Genomic DNA, 19,572 nt, shown 5'->3' with positions numbered 1-19,572 from the left:
TATTAGAAAATACTCCCCATACGAGATTGTCTTTGGTCAAAAGGCAAGATTTCCCACTCAGTTGGACACCCAGTATCAATTCACGAAAATACTGGAACATCAGAAACAACTAAAGTTAATCCGTAAGTTAGCCCAGCAGGCTATGACACATGCACAGCAGCAGACTAAATTACGAGTTGATCGCACTAGACAACCTATTAAGCTAAAAGTTGGTGACTTAGTATTGTGTAGAGATTATCTACCTAAGAAGGATATTTCTCCTAAGTTGACACCCAAGTTTATGGGACCGTATTACCTAAGGAGTATTTCTCCCACAAATGCCTGTAAAATTGAATTAGTAGCAAACCCTAACCACACTCAGATTGTAACCATTGAAAGTTTAAAGAAGTATTTCCCCCGAGACAACTCACGCGAGCTGCAAGTGTCTAGCGATAGTGAGGACGAGGAATGTTAGGCATAACGTATAGGTTGACCATGAGGCCCGGTTGCCTCAATCTAGACGGATTTATAAAAAAAAGGGGAAAACTTGGAGTATATTATTTATTGAGTGTTTCGAATATCTCTTATATCGCACAGACCTCTAAAAAGTGGAGTACACGTAGTCAAACATGACCTCTGGCATACCGGAACATGTTCATACAAGGCTATAAATAGAGCCTGAAGACATACATACAACGAAAAAGATCTTTTACAACCAGTAACAATGTAAAAAAAGTTATAGTATACTCTTCGAGAATCAGAAACAAAAAGTTACTTCCTGGTATCCATTTCCCCTCCCCCTTCGATGCTGTAAAAGGCATTAGATACCCATGGCCTACTATGGGTAGTAGGCACTCATCTTAGTCGGCGGCGCTAAAATTGATCTGAGGAGCAAATAAGTCACTTTTAGAATTAGGGCCCTACCGTACCTACCGTACCTACCATAACTACCATATAAAGGAAAAGCTAGACGCGTCACAGAAAAGGTTATGTCGAGTTGATACCTAAATAAATGGTTTGCCAACATATTGGGGCGAATATTTTTTTCTTTGTGTGAATGTTGCCGGCAACGAATGAGTTACCCTTCTTCTTCTCCTATAAGACTCCCAATATGCTGCCAAACACAGAGAACCTATAAGGAAAACGAGTGACGACATAGCTGAAAAAAAATATATTATTAGTAACTACAAACATCTATATGTACACGTGTATTTTATTGTATACTCAACTGCGATTTTAAATATACGTCGTTGCAGCTGAAAACTCCTCAGTCACATTATAGGAATTCATCCGTTGCCGCCGCCTGATTATTTTAGTTCTTTCTCTCAAGAAACTCGCCGCTCTCCCTCTTCGTGTCTAGGAATGTATTACCCTGGAAGATAAAGCAAAGTCAATATTGCTTGTTTTTTTTGTTTTTTTTTTGTTGCTCAGCTACAAACTTACTCCTACTTATGATAAACGCGTTGTTTACGTGTCGCTTTCTTTTGACCCGGGTTATCTACCTGTGAAAAAACAAAAGGAGCGTAATTCCCCCCACCAGATATTTACATAGGCTACTCCACACAATGCCTACCCCGTTTGTTTTTCCTTGAGCTGTTATTATTTTTTATTTTTTTTTATTTTTTTTTCCGCGTAGTTCGGGCGGGAAGCATATTGGTTAATTAAAAAAAAATAAAATAGAAAACGAAATAAGGAGAAATACGCCTTAGTCTCTGACATGTTGTTTTCTGCTGCTGCTGTGGACTTCGTATCCATAGATATGAGTGAAATTTTCATGCGACCCTTCTAGGTGAACACAAGTGACCTTATGCTGCTGTAAAAATTGCCAATCTCTTAGCAAGGACCAATCTATTGGCAAACCACGGCGCTATACTAGCATAATGCGCATATTGTATATAATGCATTTACAATTATACATGTCTCGGCCATTCATTTTTTAAAAAAAAAGAATGTAAATAGCTACCTGTGTACTATACTTCGCTACATTTAGTTAGTAAGATTACACTACCTTTAGTTATATTCATGTTGACTTATGATCAAGAATTAACAGTGATGCTCATTCTAGAATAATGTTTTCAATTATAAGGGCATTAATAATATTTATCAAAATACTAGATAGTATCATATTGTATCATTATTTCATTGTGGCAAGATAAACTTAGGTTAGTGTTAAGGCTACCATATGTATTTCGTAAGAATATTAGGGATAGATCGAGCCCCCCCCCATTTTTTATGTCCTCCCATCATTGGGTAATGGGCTAGAACCCGCTTATTATAATACAAACTTGATTATATTACCATCGACATGTTATGTAAAGTAACGGTTACATAAATAACATCGTTGTGAGCTATAGTGCCCTCCTAGATGTTGTCTTACCACTACACCACTATACTCGTGTTTTTCAATCATCCCTGTGTAACTGCCTTAATACAAGTTAAACTCTTGGCTTGGTTTGATTAAAAGGGCACACAACGCTGATAATACAACGCAGAGTGGTATTAAATCGCGCTATCACTTGTACATTATAATAATAATAATACTAATAATAATAATAATAATAATAATAATAATAATAATAATAATAATAATAATGATAATAAAACACGGAAGGCAAATCATTACGTGCACATAATGTCGTAACGAGGTTCAATACTCGCATCATAGAATCCTTCATACTTTACATGACACATATTAAGGACACTCGAGCTCTGTCAACTTGTTTTTAATGAATCTAGTATAAAATAACTTAATTCTATTCAGAATAAAACTTATGATTATACCCAACAAAAGATTTAAAAACTACAAGTCATGAGACTTTCGAAATTGGTTGGCCCCCTCCATACGCGGCCCTGGTTTAATAGGTAGAAAACTGCATCACAACAGCGCACGGCGCACACGAACTTTAGGATGTAATTATAAGGACGTGACGGTAATTATCATTTTTAAGTGAAATAAGTTAAATGTCAAAATAAACAAAAGTAGTACTCTTTAAAAACTTAAAAGTTAATCGAATATCATTTTGCTTTTCGCGGATACTTCTTCAACACCCGCCTCTCATTCAGCGTTAAAACTACAAGGAAATCAACTTTTATCAGGTGACGGAAGTGAATCCAGCTGCTAACAAGAACTCAGAATGATGTGGCGAGTAGCGTCAACATCGAAGAACACACCAGCATTTACAACGAGAAAATATAAAAACAATTACATAGAAACAATTAAAAAACAGGGGAATGAAACTACACCCAAACTATTAATAATAATGTTGCCCTATAAATCATCACGATTGGAATACACCGTAGTCTCTGTTACGCAATTGTATCCAACTTCGATCCCCCGATGGATCGAATCCCGACTCACGCACTTTCTGTATGAGTGACACGCACAAAACACCGTCTTTGTTGTTCCTTAGGGAAACACTTACTAAATTCACAGGTAATGCAAAACGCACTTCTTATAATCACTGTTTAACTACGACTTTGGTCACTATCTTTCGTAGTGGCTTTCACTTAATTTCAGTAATAATAAAAATCGGTATGGGATACTCGCAGGATACGAACTTCGACTTCGTTGCACACTAGGGTTCAGCACTAAACTAGGTTAACACTCAATGGCTAAACGAATTGGTAACTTAAAGTGAAGTAATTGAAGACGCATGCTTCAAGAATAATACACTAACAATTCAGGGAGATAGTACTTACCCCGTAACAGGAGACCTCCCTCATTGTCTCTGGAAACATAAAGTCTTCCCTTCTCTTTCCTGTGCGCTCTTCGAGCAAAGGATGATACGTATACCCCAACAAGATGAAAAATATGAACCACAAAGTTAAGAACTTATTTAAACTCATTTGTTATTATACCTAATAATTAGCATAGAGTAGAAATTAGATAAATGTAACTATTAATTAAATCCAGTAATGTTTTAACTAACACGTTCTTTAAATTTCGACTAATAAGTTGTCGCGACACTACGGACACACTCGAGTCCGCGGGTTCAATTTATAATACTGTTTGTGTGTGAGAATTTTTCGTTTCAGAATTTTCCTTTCAGAAGCCTAATAGCAGAACCTGCCCAGGTGAGAGAAGTGAAAGGACCTGCGCATTGGAAATAACTGAGTATTCATTTTCCTTTTTATGTTTTTTTAAAAGTTATTAATTTTTGATCATTGATTATCAATTTACTTCTAAACAGAAATTTGACACTTCTACTTTGTTATTTTACTAAGCTATCTACAAAAGTATGCAAATATAATGAACAAATCATAATGTGCACAAGATAAGACTGCCTCCTCTGAGGGCCTAATTTGTCACTAATTAACTATACAACGTAGCACCCAAGCTCAACAACAAAAATCCTATAATATTAATTCAAAGAAATTAATAGCAATCGAGATAACATATTAAAAAGAGAATAATCAGCATACAAGTGAAAAAATATGCACGTTAACTGAGAATTTCTCAAGTGCTGGATTGCCCTATTGTGAGATACGTCTTATCTTGAACACTATGGGTACACAAGGTGAAATAAAGTGTAAAACTAGAAATGAATTTCAATTATGAAATCTTACATGTTTAAAAGTTATATCAGTTTGCTTGACATACTTTAAATTTTTAGTTCAATCAATTAACATAAATTTTGAAGGTACTTTGGAACTAATTCTCCTAACTGGCATACTTGCAAAGGTATAATTAAATTTAATTAAATCTTGCTGAATCTAAGATCTGTTTAATAATCCTGTGGTTCACGAAATTACTTAAAAGCATTGCATAAACTTGTTAAGTTCTATCTTGGTTAAAATTTAAAAAAAGGTAGATAATATTAACATTTCAAGGTATAAAAGACCGTATACAACAAACTTTTCGTATTCTTGCATAGCAATCCAATGACTGACCACTCCTATCCTCTAATTTAGAAAAACAATTCAAATATACTTATCTGACGATGTTAAGATGTCCCTGGTCTGAAGCCGGCGTCTGTAACAGTATACTAGATGTTTCTCTCAGTGGCGATGACAAGAAAAACCCCCTTTTCCCCCTCTCTCCGAACATTCGTCTGCTGAGCTGATAATTTACAAGCCACATATCATTATACCAATCTGTATAATTAGCTAACTTCCGCCACGCTGGCTCAATTCAAACTTCCTTTTAACACTCTATTCCTCAACCTGACTACATCTGAAGACAAAAGTATGTCAATAAGGCAATGTATGCCCTGACATTTTAATAACAAACAAAGTATTGTCCATCTTGCAAAGTACCTTGGATTTACTCACCATATGATTCATCACCCATTAATCACTGCAGTAAATGAAAAAAATATTTTGATAAGTCACTTTCCTCCATCATTATTATTCCACTCACGAAAAAAACAAACCAAGTTAGGTAAATCAATCATCTTGTGAAGAACTTGTTCTACCATGATGTTATCTTCATCTTCGCATCATCACAGCTCAAACACAAGAGGCATCCTAATAGTAATGTGTGGTCAGCGCACATACACTTATTTCTAGGCTTCCAGTTTAATTTATTCATGGTACAAAATTGATTCTTAATCTCATAATGATATTAACACAATCACATACATTATTTAAACAGGTACCTATGCCTAGACTCTGATGATGTGTGGTCAGCACACTCAGGACATTTGAATGAAAAACATTGTTCTTATTCAACTCTCATTTTCAGATAGCCTCATTATTGGTAACCTTCGCAGGTTCCATCGATCACTATACCTTTCCTAAACTGATGTGTGGTCAGCCCCATAAAAAAATAATAATGAACAATTACAAGAAGGATACAGTGGACTACCTATATAAACCAGTACTCTGCATAAGCCAAGGTTAATATGTAAAGCATTAATGATAATGTAAGCTAATAGTCTGTTTGATTGCAGATCTCTAACCATTGCCTTCCCAGTGTGATGCCTAGAGTAAGCCCCCCCCCCCATAGTCTTAGCATCTGGAGGTACCCAAGGATCCAGATCACAGCCAGTCGGCCCCATCCAGGGCTGATCCAGAGGGACGATATGGAAATCGATTATTGTTATTGTTCGATCCATCACTGTTTATTAGTGGACAACATTTATCTAAAATCTAAACCTCCATCCGGATACAGAACTTTCTCTGTACCACAAAATTTATAAACTTCTGCAGTGACAAGGAAAGCTCTTTATCTACGGACAGACTCCCATTGACCTACCTCAGTTCATTGCTTACAGGTGAAAAACTCTTCTCGTACCAGTACATACACAAAATTTGGACAAGTGATAAGACTCAAAGTAAAAGGAATAAAAAACTCTTTCAAATCAGCGTTGTGACAAATCATAAGAAGATTGTAAGCAACGTCAAGAGACTTTAAAACGTTCTCAATATATGAAATAACTCAGCTTCATTGTAATAATCACGGTCTAATGTACCAAAAGCCCACGGAAAGTTATTGTCTGAATAAATTCCTATTAATTGGTCAAATTTAAGCACAAGATTTGTTTTCAGACAATTGAAGAAGCCTATATGTGAGTATGGTATTCGACTCTGCACATTCTCATTCCACTATGTTAAAGACCGTAATTTTTGGAACCTCTGTATATTTATCTTTTGGCAAAAACCGAAGCGGAAAAGAACAAGGAAGTATTTTATTCAATTATCCATTGCACATTGAATTTCGTCATATCTGCATTCAACTGTTGCTCAACAACAGGATACATACATGTCACCCTGTATGTCGTCTCTATGTAGAATTATTCTCCGAATAACTAAATCACTTACACTATGTGTCTAAGATTTAAAAACAGGAAAGTTCACCACAAACGGAAACCTATGGTTGTTGTCAGTCAAGGTTAGTTGAATTAAAAGAAAGAACGGAACACACTTCCGGTGTTTAAAAAAAATTCTCTAGCTCAACCATAGCTTTTGTTGTGGTTAACTTTTGTGTTTGAAATCTATCTTATAAAACAACAAGAACCACCAACATGATGGAACATGATGTAATTTTACTTCGTAAATTTCCTTTGTAACCACAAAGAAATCCCGCTCGATTTCGTATCGTATTTAAAAAAAATAAAATAAAATAAAATAAAAATAAAAAGGAGAGAGATATAAAATACGAATGCTAATACCAATATTACTTTTAATAATAATAAGAATAGGAATACTAACAATACTAACCTATAGACCCCCCAAACATCCCCCCCCTAATTACGTAGGAACTTTATACAGTCCCCTTTAAAACATGTACTATAGTATGGTAAATGTAACTGCATCCCTGATTATTAGAATTTGTATCTGTTATTACCATAGGCCATTAGGGCATAAACTAACACACTAACCATAGGGTCAGTCTTTCAACTATTCAGTCTCCCCCTTGCTAACAGAAGCTCCCATGGAAAAGAAATCTAGAGTTATTTTGTATTTAACCACTAGGTGCGCTGAAGTGCGCTCATTAGTTTGTAATTGCTGTATATTGCCAGTATACATAAATGTCAATGTGTGTGGCATGATGCATACCACACAGGATGAGAAAAACCAAATAAAGAAAAATGAGTAGAAAAAAAATAAATAAACATATATATATACTCTGATCACTAGTATAGGACACAGTTATGCAGTAAGATTGTAATATATTACCCTTACTACTACCAATGTTGATAGTAATAACTAATATTGTTAGTTATATTCTTAGCCAAAGGTTAGGATTAGTTTTAATATCAAATGTTTATAGACGCACTTGAAAATACTTATTAAGCATTGTGTATTAATCGTTAGTCGCTCATTATTCAAGTTATTTTGCATACGCGATTTAAGCATTTAGTATGCAATCGCTTCTATATTACAATAAATATATTACAGGATATGTATTGTGGTACTCAAATACTTTCCAAGTTATATTTTCCTTATATGCCATAAATGTTCAATATTCACTTGATTCTGGAAAGTAGAGTATCGCCTATGCTTTATGAATTATAAATGGTATATTGAAACAACATAAGGAATTTGTTCACAAACTGTAAGGCACAACCCCGCAATATTTTAAGAATTAAGGCAAACACAATCGAGTGTACTATTCTATATCATTGCATGTTTCCCATTTGGCTTATACTAAAACCAATGAAAACTGCTCTTGTAAATTTTATCGTCCATCTCAGTCAAATTTAAAAGCGCTTCACGCTATTTTTTTCTTTGAGTGTATTTAATGTTGATCTTTTTAAGTTTTAGCTGAATTATATTAGTAGCCTGAGACAAATCACATTTAACACGTATGACTATAATTGTACTCAGTACAGTAAATATAATGGTACTTAGCAAATCAGTAAACTCACAAAATCTTCATTTTCTTTAGGATACTAAAAGTTGTACTCGTAATTGGTTCAAAGGCATGCTTAATACTATGGTGAGGAATTGTTTTTTTTTTTTAAAAAAAAAAACAAATCTACTATTGTGAGTTCACACGAAACCTCTTGACAATTTTAAGCTAGAAGGATACCATGGTTGTAAGGTTTCATCCTACAGATTCCAAATCATAAAAGCTTCGTACTAAACTTGGTTTTTTAATCTCCTATTTTGTCAGTGGAGTTGTTGTAGCATTTAAACGTAGTATAGTTAAAACACATGAAATCTTACAATCCCGCTCTCTTGCAAATTTTTTCGTTCATAATCTCCAGACTCTTAGGAAAGTTTGTTTTTAGTTCCTTAGCGCGTTACGTAAGGCCCGTTCTATATTAACCCATTAAATCCCAGCAACTTGCCTTGGACAACCGTTTCTGTATTTGGATATAAATATCAGGAAGATAACTTCCAACATTTTTTTTATTTTTTTTACCGAGGTCGGCGGATAACTGTTACACAGTTATGCCTCGAAGTCCTAAGCCGGACTCAAATTATGGGTCGAGACGCCCGCGCTTTTCAAATTGTGTGTGCAGCAAGGAAAAGAGAGAAAGGGAGAACGGAGTCAGTTGAGGCTCTGATTGTATTAGCAACCTAATGCCTCATTGACACCAACCCACACGCGTGTAATAGTGGTATGACCCTGGCTTTGATTTACTCAGATCACAGCGCCGGGTCCCGGATGCAAATTTAGTTAATACCACGCAAGCGATAAATACATGAAAAAACATTATGTATTTGGAGCTATGCGTGAAATAAGAAATGTAAATGAAAATATAAAATAGATAACTCAGTCCCGGCGTGATGGGGACAAATCATAGAAAAACTAGAAGTCTTAGCCACTATTGAGCATGCGCGTGAAGAAGCTTCTCCAAGCTCGTCGAGGCTCGTGACGTAGCTTTCGAGCGACGTCAGAACTGGCAGAAATGCGTGGGACGAAGCGCCTATATAAGCGAGGCCTGTTCGCCGGCTCGGGTGATTCTCCGGCCTGCCGTCAACCAGTGTACTTCGCTCTTGATAGGGACGCTCGTCAGAAAATCAGGTATGTGATTATTTTTTCTAAGTTCTCCCCCCCTCGACTCGGGATGAGCACCTTGAGATTGTTTAGTGACAAATATGAAGTTATTTACAAAACGAGACCAAATTCCCTCTTCAAGAATTAACACTTTTCCTTTTGGGCCAATGCAAGTTGCGAGTACAGATTATCAATTTCACTATTTTCAATAAATCGCGGTTTAGCATAAAAACCTTCTAGCACCCATTTGGTTACGAAGGGGTTGTGCCCATAAACGTGATGTAGTAATAATTTCAAGTTGTAATTCCAAGTAACCGATTTGTGAGATTCATCTGTATCCTCATTTTTATTTTTTTATTCTTATAAATAAAATATAAAATGGAATGGTCTCTTTAATTTAGTCAAGCTATCCCTCCCTATCTAGATTCAGCTCACAGTCTTCATATGTTACCTGGGTTTCGATTTCCAGTACAGGCTCTACCTCTGAAATACGAGTCTCCCCCCATTATTGCGACTTTTAGTGCACTTTCTCATCATCTTCGAACCAGTAGGCCAAAGACGTTTCAATACCGAGGCTTAAAGGGAGTTGGACTCAGAACCAACTCTGTAATACTGGGTGGAGAGTAGAGGAGTGATCTCAAATACGATTTCACAAAAGAAAGTGTATACAAATATAATGCCAACCTCAGAATAACAACATAACAATATATATATATATATATATATATATATATATATATATATATATAACAAAAAATTAGGGAAATTTTATCTTAAAAGGGGAGTTTTTGAGCATCCCTGAGGAAAATTTTAACTTGACGACCTAGCATCACTGGTTGTGACATTCTTCTCCGCGAGTGACTGACCACTCGCGGGATAACCAGGAAACTTCACTCATCTGCTTTTCCCTTTCTATCTAGCTGTTTTGTAATAACCCTTAAAATGCAGACCTTTTAAATAATACCGCTTATGAAGCAAAGTAGTGCTATAATTTTACACATGTTTGTAATATATATGTACAACATTTATATGATGACACCTTAAAATATTGCATTGGAATACTCTTTTCTTAAATTCATCTGCTAGGGAGCTTACCACGTGATTTATGTGAACCTAGGCTCTTACCTAACCTACTCCTCTCCTGGCAATACCACTCAAAATAATGCGGATTCTATTGCAATAAGCTTTATATCTATATCTCTCTATATCTATCTATCTATCTATATTAAACAGTATAAATTTCTATTAATTCAAAAGAGCATCATAACTAGAAAAAATGACTGCATTTACTTCTATTCACAGAGGTGAAGGTGGGTGAAAGGTATAGTCTCTCTTCTGGATTTGAAAGGAAAAGAAAGTGAGCGAAAAATTATAGGCTCATTTTTGAAGGGGCCGTTGGCAGCAGAGTGTCTTGGCATAGGTGACAAATATGGTCAGAACCCTTATTCTTAACACCTTTTGTTACTTGCAATTTTGCATGGAGATACGAAAAATTATACTGCTTTCGCCACAAAGAAACTCTAGTCTGGTTGCCGTCAGGATCAACCCAGAAGACAAAGTTAGTAACTATAGAATTTATACTTATTCTCAGGACCCTAATTCGTTCCCATGAAGAAATAAAAATAAAACTATCTGTTACGAACAATTATCAATGCCTTGTAGTGGCAATGCTGCTGTACAAACATCTGTGTTCACTCGAACCTGAGTGCAGATTCTCTTGCTTCGTTTTTTTTATGCATAACGAATGTTTCATCTCTAAACTTTTGGTATGCTACTCCAATCAAATCTCAAAATGAATATAGAAACTTGGGTTCCATATTCAAATATCATACATTAATATTAAACCAAATTATTTACACACATAACACAACTTAAGCTCTATAATACTTTAAATGTTGGCATCCCCTATTGTTATTACACTATTATATAAATGCATATAAAAATAAAAAATATACAACCTAAACCTTAATATTGTAAAGGGGAAGGGCCGTAGAGTGGAAAATTAATTAATTAATATGTAAATTAAATAAAAATTTGAATAAATTTAAATATGTAAATCTTGAAATGCTAATGTTCTGAAAAATACGCAAATAACTAGCAAAGTCGGTAAAGCTTTAAATTTAAAATGTCGGTAGCACCAAAATATGTAATTTATAAAGATAAACTGATCTTACTGAATGAAATGAAGATAATTTAGAAGAGCATTCCAAATCAAAAGAGAGACTCTACTTTACAGGTCTACGTGTTTCTCCAGGTGATTAGAGACAATACTAATTCTCAATCACACAACAACACTTGGCTGTTGTGGCATCGTATTGTACCGGACATTGACAACTCCAGGACAGCTGAAAGGAAAGACATGATAATATCACACTGAGCACATACCTTGTAAGGCTTCCTGTGGAGAATGAGGTGCACACGAAATTAATTTGATAAACTTTTAATGAAGTGTAATAACACTTGCAAAAACACTATACACAGTGACTTTACAATAAAGAAAACAATAATATTAAATTTTGAAATTTTCAGATTTTGGTTTCGTCGAAATGTTTATTTACACTTTAAGGCCTGATGGGTTTTAGATGAAATGTTCGTGCACGATTCGACACATGTTCGGTGGTCCTCCTCTTCTCCTGTCTTGGATGTCTCCTGGTCTTCCTCTTGATCCTTGAAGTTGGCTCTGCTATCTTCCCATTACCAGAACGTAGGTCCCATGGAGGTCAAGTTTGTCTTCCCCATTAAAACATGACGATACTCTGCTACACTTCTGGTTCGCCTTTGGTCGAATATTCAGGGAACAATTTGCAATTCCCTGGATCTTGTGCCTGCAGTGGAACGTGTTTTAGGCACAGGTTGTTTCGCCTAACCTAACACGATCCAGCCTGCTAAGTGGCTATTGAACGACTATCTAACTTCATCACCCTAATAGTAAAGGGAAGATGACACTGCTGCTTCTATAGAGTTCAGATTAACAAATTATTATATCCTGCTTACATTTCACAATGTTCGCACACCACTGTCCTGTACTTAACGCACACAGTTGCGATTTTCGCTGCGCAGGATTAATAACAAAAGATTGTATATATATATATATATATTTCTGCGCTGAATATAATAACTATAGTTTATATATTTACAAAATGTTCGCGCACATAGCTAATATAACTGCTTACTAAAATAAACTTCAATGTTCGCAGCTAGCACTGTCCGCTACTATAACAGAGTCGCGAATCCCTCTGTATGTGAAGAACCCGAAGAGTTATCTTTCTGCTATCACACCAAGAACCGAATTCACTATACAAGAGTACGAAGAGTGATACCTCTCTTCCGACGACAAGACACTCATTCCCCTTGCTTCCCTCTGCCTTCTTGTTTTTATCAAACCCACCTTCTACTCAAAATGCTGGGTTTGCTTTCCAGCTTTTGCGAATCTTATGACGGGGGTGAAGCGGGGATGAAAAGAGTTGCCTACAGAGGTCATTGTCTCCTCTGGCCTTAATTTTCGCTTTCACTGTTTCTCCTCTTAATCATTTAAAATTGTTGCTTGATAAACACAAACTGATGTTTTCACTGGATAGCTGAAATGTCCAGCTTTCAAATGACACGTAGCACTACACTTATGACATTCTTATGAAACTTGTATTCTATGTTTTCTCACAAAAATTGTCTATGTTTCGGCTGAGAGAACATGCTGCTCTCACGCAGATCCGACTGTGCTGCCGTCTAGCGGGATTCCTCTGCGACCGCTCACCCGTGTGATTGGTTGCTATAGTGGAGTTGTCATATTTTCATTCTTTTTCGCAAACAAAAATGTTTGTCAACATACCACACACTAGAATAGACACCTATATACACTAAGACAGCTTACTTGAAAGTATGACATGCTGTCATGTCCTGAAAACATGGAAATTTCTCATTTTCTTATTCGTCGGTGCAGTTTTTCTCCTCAGGATGTCCCCTGCTATGATAGCGATGTTTACGCTCTTACATCTATCATGCATTTCCTTCATGGAGTACTGCCGGACTTGTCGTCCTGTACTGAAATAAGCCTTTTTTATTCGATACAAAAACAACACCATACAGCGACTAACCTAATTTATATTCTACAATAACGAAATACCAAGAAAATCTTTACAATATTGAGAGAATTACTTGTAGAAGTAAAATTATCTACAGGGGTGAAGGATTCTTACATGGAATGCTCAGTTCCTCGATTTTGCTCCGGTGAGGTGAAGGGAGCTGCAAAATTCGAGGTTGGACTCGGGCTGGCGGAATTTCCGTTGGAAGCGACGCTATACACTCAAAATGTGTTACTTCTGTTCAACTTCCAGAATTATCACGCCTCTTTGTAAACGAAATCTCACATGTACTTACGAACTCCAGCAAGCAAACTTAAACAATGGCTGCACTCGGCTTGGTGTCTCCAGTTCACACCGTCTCCGGCCATAGTATTCTTCCCATAGGGGAAAGTCGTCTGGTATCGGACAGCGGGTGGTATCGGACAAAAGCAGTTTTCGTTAAATCCTGCTTAAGGCGACACCTGTCAAGCATACAGTTAGTTGATCGAAATGAACTAGCTAAGTCCACGCCATAGTGGATTTGTCCGATGAACGGTGTATCTCATGCTTCAAGATTTTTGTATTTTTGCGAGTGATCAGGTGCACGGAGATAGATTTGTGTGCCTGCAACTTCTCACAAAGTAAATGTATTGATATATTATTGCTATCACAGCATTTATTAGGGTGTGTATATATATTATAATTTAGGCGTATAGTTGCCTTGGTGTTGTTACAAGCTGGTAGATAGCCATTCATAAGTTACAAGTCTTTCGGCTGGTATCGGACAAAAGGGAATCGGGTGGTATCGGACACAACACTGGTAAGTAAACTTGACGTTTTTAATGGTTTCTGGCCTTTTCAGGAAACCATGGGGAAAATACGTGGCAATTGGAATGAAGAAAATATGAAGTTGGCCATGGGCAAAGTTTCTTCCAAAGAAGCACGTGCGGCCAGTGCTAGATATGGTGTTCCTTAGAGTACATTATAAGATCGTGTCGGAAAACTGTCGAAGGGGAAAAAGGCAACAGCTAAGCCTCGCTGCATGGATAACAAAGACACATTTAGTAGAACGTGACCACGAAGAAATATTATACAATCATGTAAAAGCTTTGTATAGTTAACTAGCCAAAGCCACTAAGAATATCAGAATTTTTAAAACTAGTTTAGAAACTTGTTCTAAAACTAAACATTATAATCTGCGAGGAGTCTTTTGATGAATGGATACAGCGTCATATATGTAAGGACTTGGTACATGAACAATATGAAAATTTTGAGGGCAGACTGTTTTATCATTGTGATTTATGTCAGAATAAAAAATAACAACTTTTGATGAGACTAAGAATTTTAAGATATATTTTTTACTCTTATTTAGGCTGTATTTCAAAGCGTAATAAAACTCTATTTTGTGTGTAAGAACTCCCGTAAGTAAACAACTAATATTTGCAATTAGTTCTGTTATTAAATTACCTCAAAAGACCAATTCTCTATGGTTTTATGTTTGTCCGATACCACCCTCCACTTTTTAAGAATGCTAATTTGTATTACTTTTGATTTTTAACAAAAATACATATTATTAGTTTTTATCTGTCAAATCACCTTTAACACGTTGTGTGTAAGATACCAAGGTATCATTTTGTGCATTAAGTAATTTGATATAGCTATTTTTCAGGCTGACAAACAAAAAAAAGCTAAGGTGTCCGATACCAGACGACCTTCCCCTATATATCTTCCGCAGGTTTATGAATACTGAAGATTCAGCCATATTCTCTTCTTTGAAGAACTGAGTTAGCAACTATGCACCAGCTGCATCTAACTCTTGGGTGTTCTTTGTCTTGACACAAAGAATCTCCCAACTTTTCTCCTTTTTTTCTTTGCTGGGTTCATGCGATGTACCGTCCAACTTTCTAAAATTCCTAAAAGCATTGCCTTCTGTTCACATTTTATATTCCAAATCGATGTGTTTAATTAAACTTCTGTCTTGATTTAATCCTTCCCATGACATACTTACATAACACACATAATAATAATAATAATAATAATAATAATAATAATAATAATAATAATAATAATAAACACAAAAATGAAATAAACTATACACAATTACTCCCACAACTAATCCTTTACTTATCCTATCCTAAATGCAAATTATTATACGGAAAATATCTGTTAAATATGTAAATTTGAAGCAAAATAATTATATGCATAGCATGATTTTAATATATTTGCATACGCTAATGTATGTACATTACAATATGCAAATTAAAGCAAAAAGTTAATCGAAAATTTCAATATTGACATGCAAATAAGAGATGCAAAGTGTGCTTGTTACAAACTGGAACATAAAACTACTACTTAAATGTGGTATAATTTCAAATTACTTTGATTATGAAGGAAGAATAGGGTTCCTATACAAATGGTGGCGCTCCGTTCCAATTTCTAGCCTGAGCTCCTTCGCGGCTAAGCGGTTAGCATACGCGCATTTGGTGTGAGAGGCCCGGGTTCGATTCCCGGTGGAGCTCATGTGGTTCGGATTCCACGTTAATCACCAGGTTCATGTCTGATATAGCCTTGCTGCTTAACAGGACGTTAAACTCAAAATCAACTCAGCTCAATTTCTGGCCTGTAGTTTTGCTAGGGCAATCCAAATATCTCCCTATGTAATAGAGCATGGTCTTTTAAATACTGGTCTAAGGGATTAACAGTTCCATCTCTTACATACCTAGGTATAATACTGTATCAACTGTAATAACCAGCCACTACTTGCTAATTTAACTTTATTCTAAATCGTCTATTATGTTGCTAGGCCAGTCCAATGCCTTTATCGGACAGTGTACCTATTAAGACCGTACACAAGGAAGCGAGGGAGGGAACGAAAGGGGACCTAGAGTTTTGAGTGGGCCACATCCTGTACATAGCTTTACCATAGGGCCAATAAAACTTAAACTTTTTCAGTTTAACGTCCGACATTGGTATTCTTTAGGCTAAGGGAGACGATGATTAAACCAAGTGAATGATGAAAAAATTGATGGAATGAGAATTTGGGAGAAAACGCGAGTACCCTGTGTAAACTCACGGACAGGATATTGACCACCACAAACCTACTTAGCCGGAGATCGAACCAGAGACCCCAAAAACTAAACTTAGTTTCAGCTTGTGTGAATTGTGTAGTTTCAGATAATATTAACGTAGCATATTGAGCGAGCGTAGGCTAGTAGTTAACATTTTGTTTCGCAATTGAGAAATCCTGGGTTTGAATTCAGTGACTGATCATCCTAATTAACGTTTATTTCGGGTTTTGCCTCAGTTCTACCAGTCGAATGACAGGATTATATCTTTAAATATAGACCATGATTGAATTTATTTCCTATTGTTCTTGTTAATTGTTGTATGTGTAGACTTCAGTAATTCCACTGAAATTTGGTTTCACAGGTTACATAATAAACAAACAAGAAATGGAATCTTTGAATTTTACGTTCCACAGTTATGCCGTTTAGGGTAAAGAAGACAGTGATGATGATAAATGAATGAAATGGCGGAATGAAGAAAGTGGGAAGAAACGGGAGAACCCCGAGGAAACCCCGCACACGATGTTTGTCCACCACAAAGTTCACTTGTTGCTACCTGGGATCGAACCAGGGACCCCATGCACTAGAGGTGAACGCTCTACCACTGTGCCGCCGCGGCCCCTACAAACAAACAAAATAAAAACTATTTTTCTTTTTTTTTTTTTTTTTCATTTTAGTTAGTCAAGGTCGATTCTCAATGTTTAATAATTTGCAATAGGAACCTCGATAAAACCACTTGCCTCTCTTGCTGTAACTTGGTTGATAATTCTTTGTGGGGTTACAACCAACTTTATAGCAAGCATTTCAAGTCTTTGGGTGAATATTATGTGAACAAAGTCCTAGGATAGATAGTCAGTGTTACCAGCATATTAAGTCGCTTTTGTTAAAAAAAAAAATAAAGTAAATTTTACCTAAGACATTCTTCTGTTTAAATGCTTAATACTTTCACTCATTGAACGTTCCTTTCCATTAAAATTCCTCCAAAATTATATCACTATTTTGTGAAAATTCGTTATCTTGAATACAAATTCAGAGATTTTCAAAGAAAATCGAATTAATTATTTCAGTTTAAAGTGCCACTATTATATCCTTTAGGCTAAGGCAGACGGATGGTTAAGGTAAGTAAATGATAATAGAATAATTGGTGGAATGAAAATGTAGGAGGAAAAGCAAGTACCCGAGAAATCCCACTGACGCTATGTTTTACACTACAAACTTACTTGGTCATAAAATCGAAATAGAAACCCCACGCACCACAGGTAAGTGCTCTACCATTGAGCCACCATGACTCCATAAGAGATTTTCAGAACGAATGATGAAGCTAATACTTACTTTATAACACATTGAATATGCCGCTGAATGTTATTATTGATAATCAGCTTATGAGCTTGGCAGTACATGGCAATATGCGTTTTCTTGATAATGGGCCGTAACATTCATCCTAATAACCCATCATGGAATTACCTTAGGTGTAGTTTTAATTTAAGTTCATCGTCAGGTTCGAATGCTGCGAAACATAAAGATAACTGACTAAATTATGCTAATGACAATTTCAACTCCAATGAACTGGTACTGCTCGCAGGAAATGCTCTTAAGCACCTCTTGTTGGGATAATGTATATTTTCATTCGCTTTAATGATAATGACAGGCAACACTTGATGACCAGGTAAATTATAAGTGAAAACTGTGAAGAATAGGAGGAGCTTCATCAGGTAGCAGGTGCTTGTTAGAGAAAGTAGCTATCATTCATCATGTCAAAAATGGCAAATGGTTGAGCAAATCAGCGGTAGAAAAACAGCCGGGAAAATTATAAATTACCGCTTTTATTTATTACAACCTACAAAGAATTTATCTTGAGTCGAAATTATCTGTTATCATATATGAATAGCCTATATTTAAAGTTGGAGGCATTAACTAGCCATTGAATCTCTGAGCTCCTAAGTTTGACACAGTGTTGGGTAAGTTACTTGTAAAAATGTAACGCGTTACAAGTTACTTTATTTGTCTTAAAATGTAACGCGTTAGGAAGGCGATACTTGCCTCAAAAAAGTAACTGTTACTTTACTTCGAAAGTAACGAGTTACTAACGCGTTACTTTCAGGTCCGAAACTTTAAATATGTGAAAAAATATTACTTCAATTTTCCGTATTATTATTATTATTATTATTATTATTATTATTATTATTATTATTATTATTATTATTATTATTATTATTATTATTATTATTATTATTATTATACGTTCTGAATCGCTTTATGTAAATGCAAGGACAAATTTTTACTTGATTATTAACATTTTCATATAATGTAACATTGATAAAATGCCATACTGCGTTACTCATAGGGATGGGCACGAGCGAGTTTTCTTTGAAACTCGATTCGACTAGAAACAGACATCTTTGAGCTTGACCCGAGAGTTCGGCTCGAAAAATTTCCTCCTACTCGAATTGGAATCCAGTTTCGAGTCGAGTCGAGCCAAATCCGGTGGGTAGTTTCGAGTACATTCTTCAAGAATATTACATAGACAATATAATTATTATCAATGACACTACTACTACTACTACAACTTTTATTATTATTACTATTATTATTATTACTATTATTATTATTAATAATAATAATAACAATAATAATAATAATAATAATTAATTAATTATAACAACACTGTATATATACATGAAAATAGGTGGTTTGTATTTGAATACTAAAAAACTAGTTGATTGCCAACCTCGGTAGTCGTGAAGTCTAGAAGTCAAGGAAATTGTTCACGAGCTTTTGAATTTGGGTAGGGTCTAGGTTGAGTATTCGGGCTCGAGCTAAACACTGTTTAAAGTTATGGGGCACTGGCCAAATATCTTCAAAACTGCTCGGCCCGGGTTTAGAATTGTCAACGACTCAAGCAGCTCAGCTCACAACTCATTCACTATCGACCCGAAGCAATAAATGAGCCGAGCCAACAGCTCACTCAACCGACTCGGCTAGAGCCGTCGGCTCAGTTGAGCCGAATCGAGCAGATGGCTCATCCCTACCAAGTCAGCTCGAGCCGATGGTTCACCCCAAGCAAGCCGGCTCAAGCCAT

Source organism: Thermobia domestica, chromosome 6, assembly GCF_964235325.1.
Source record: "Thermobia domestica chromosome 6, izTheDome1.hap1.1, whole genome shotgun sequence".
Classification (NCBI taxonomy): Eukaryota; Metazoa; Arthropoda; class Insecta; order Zygentoma; family Lepismatidae; genus Thermobia; species Thermobia domestica.
Note: the sequence above shows the minus strand (reverse complement) of the source record.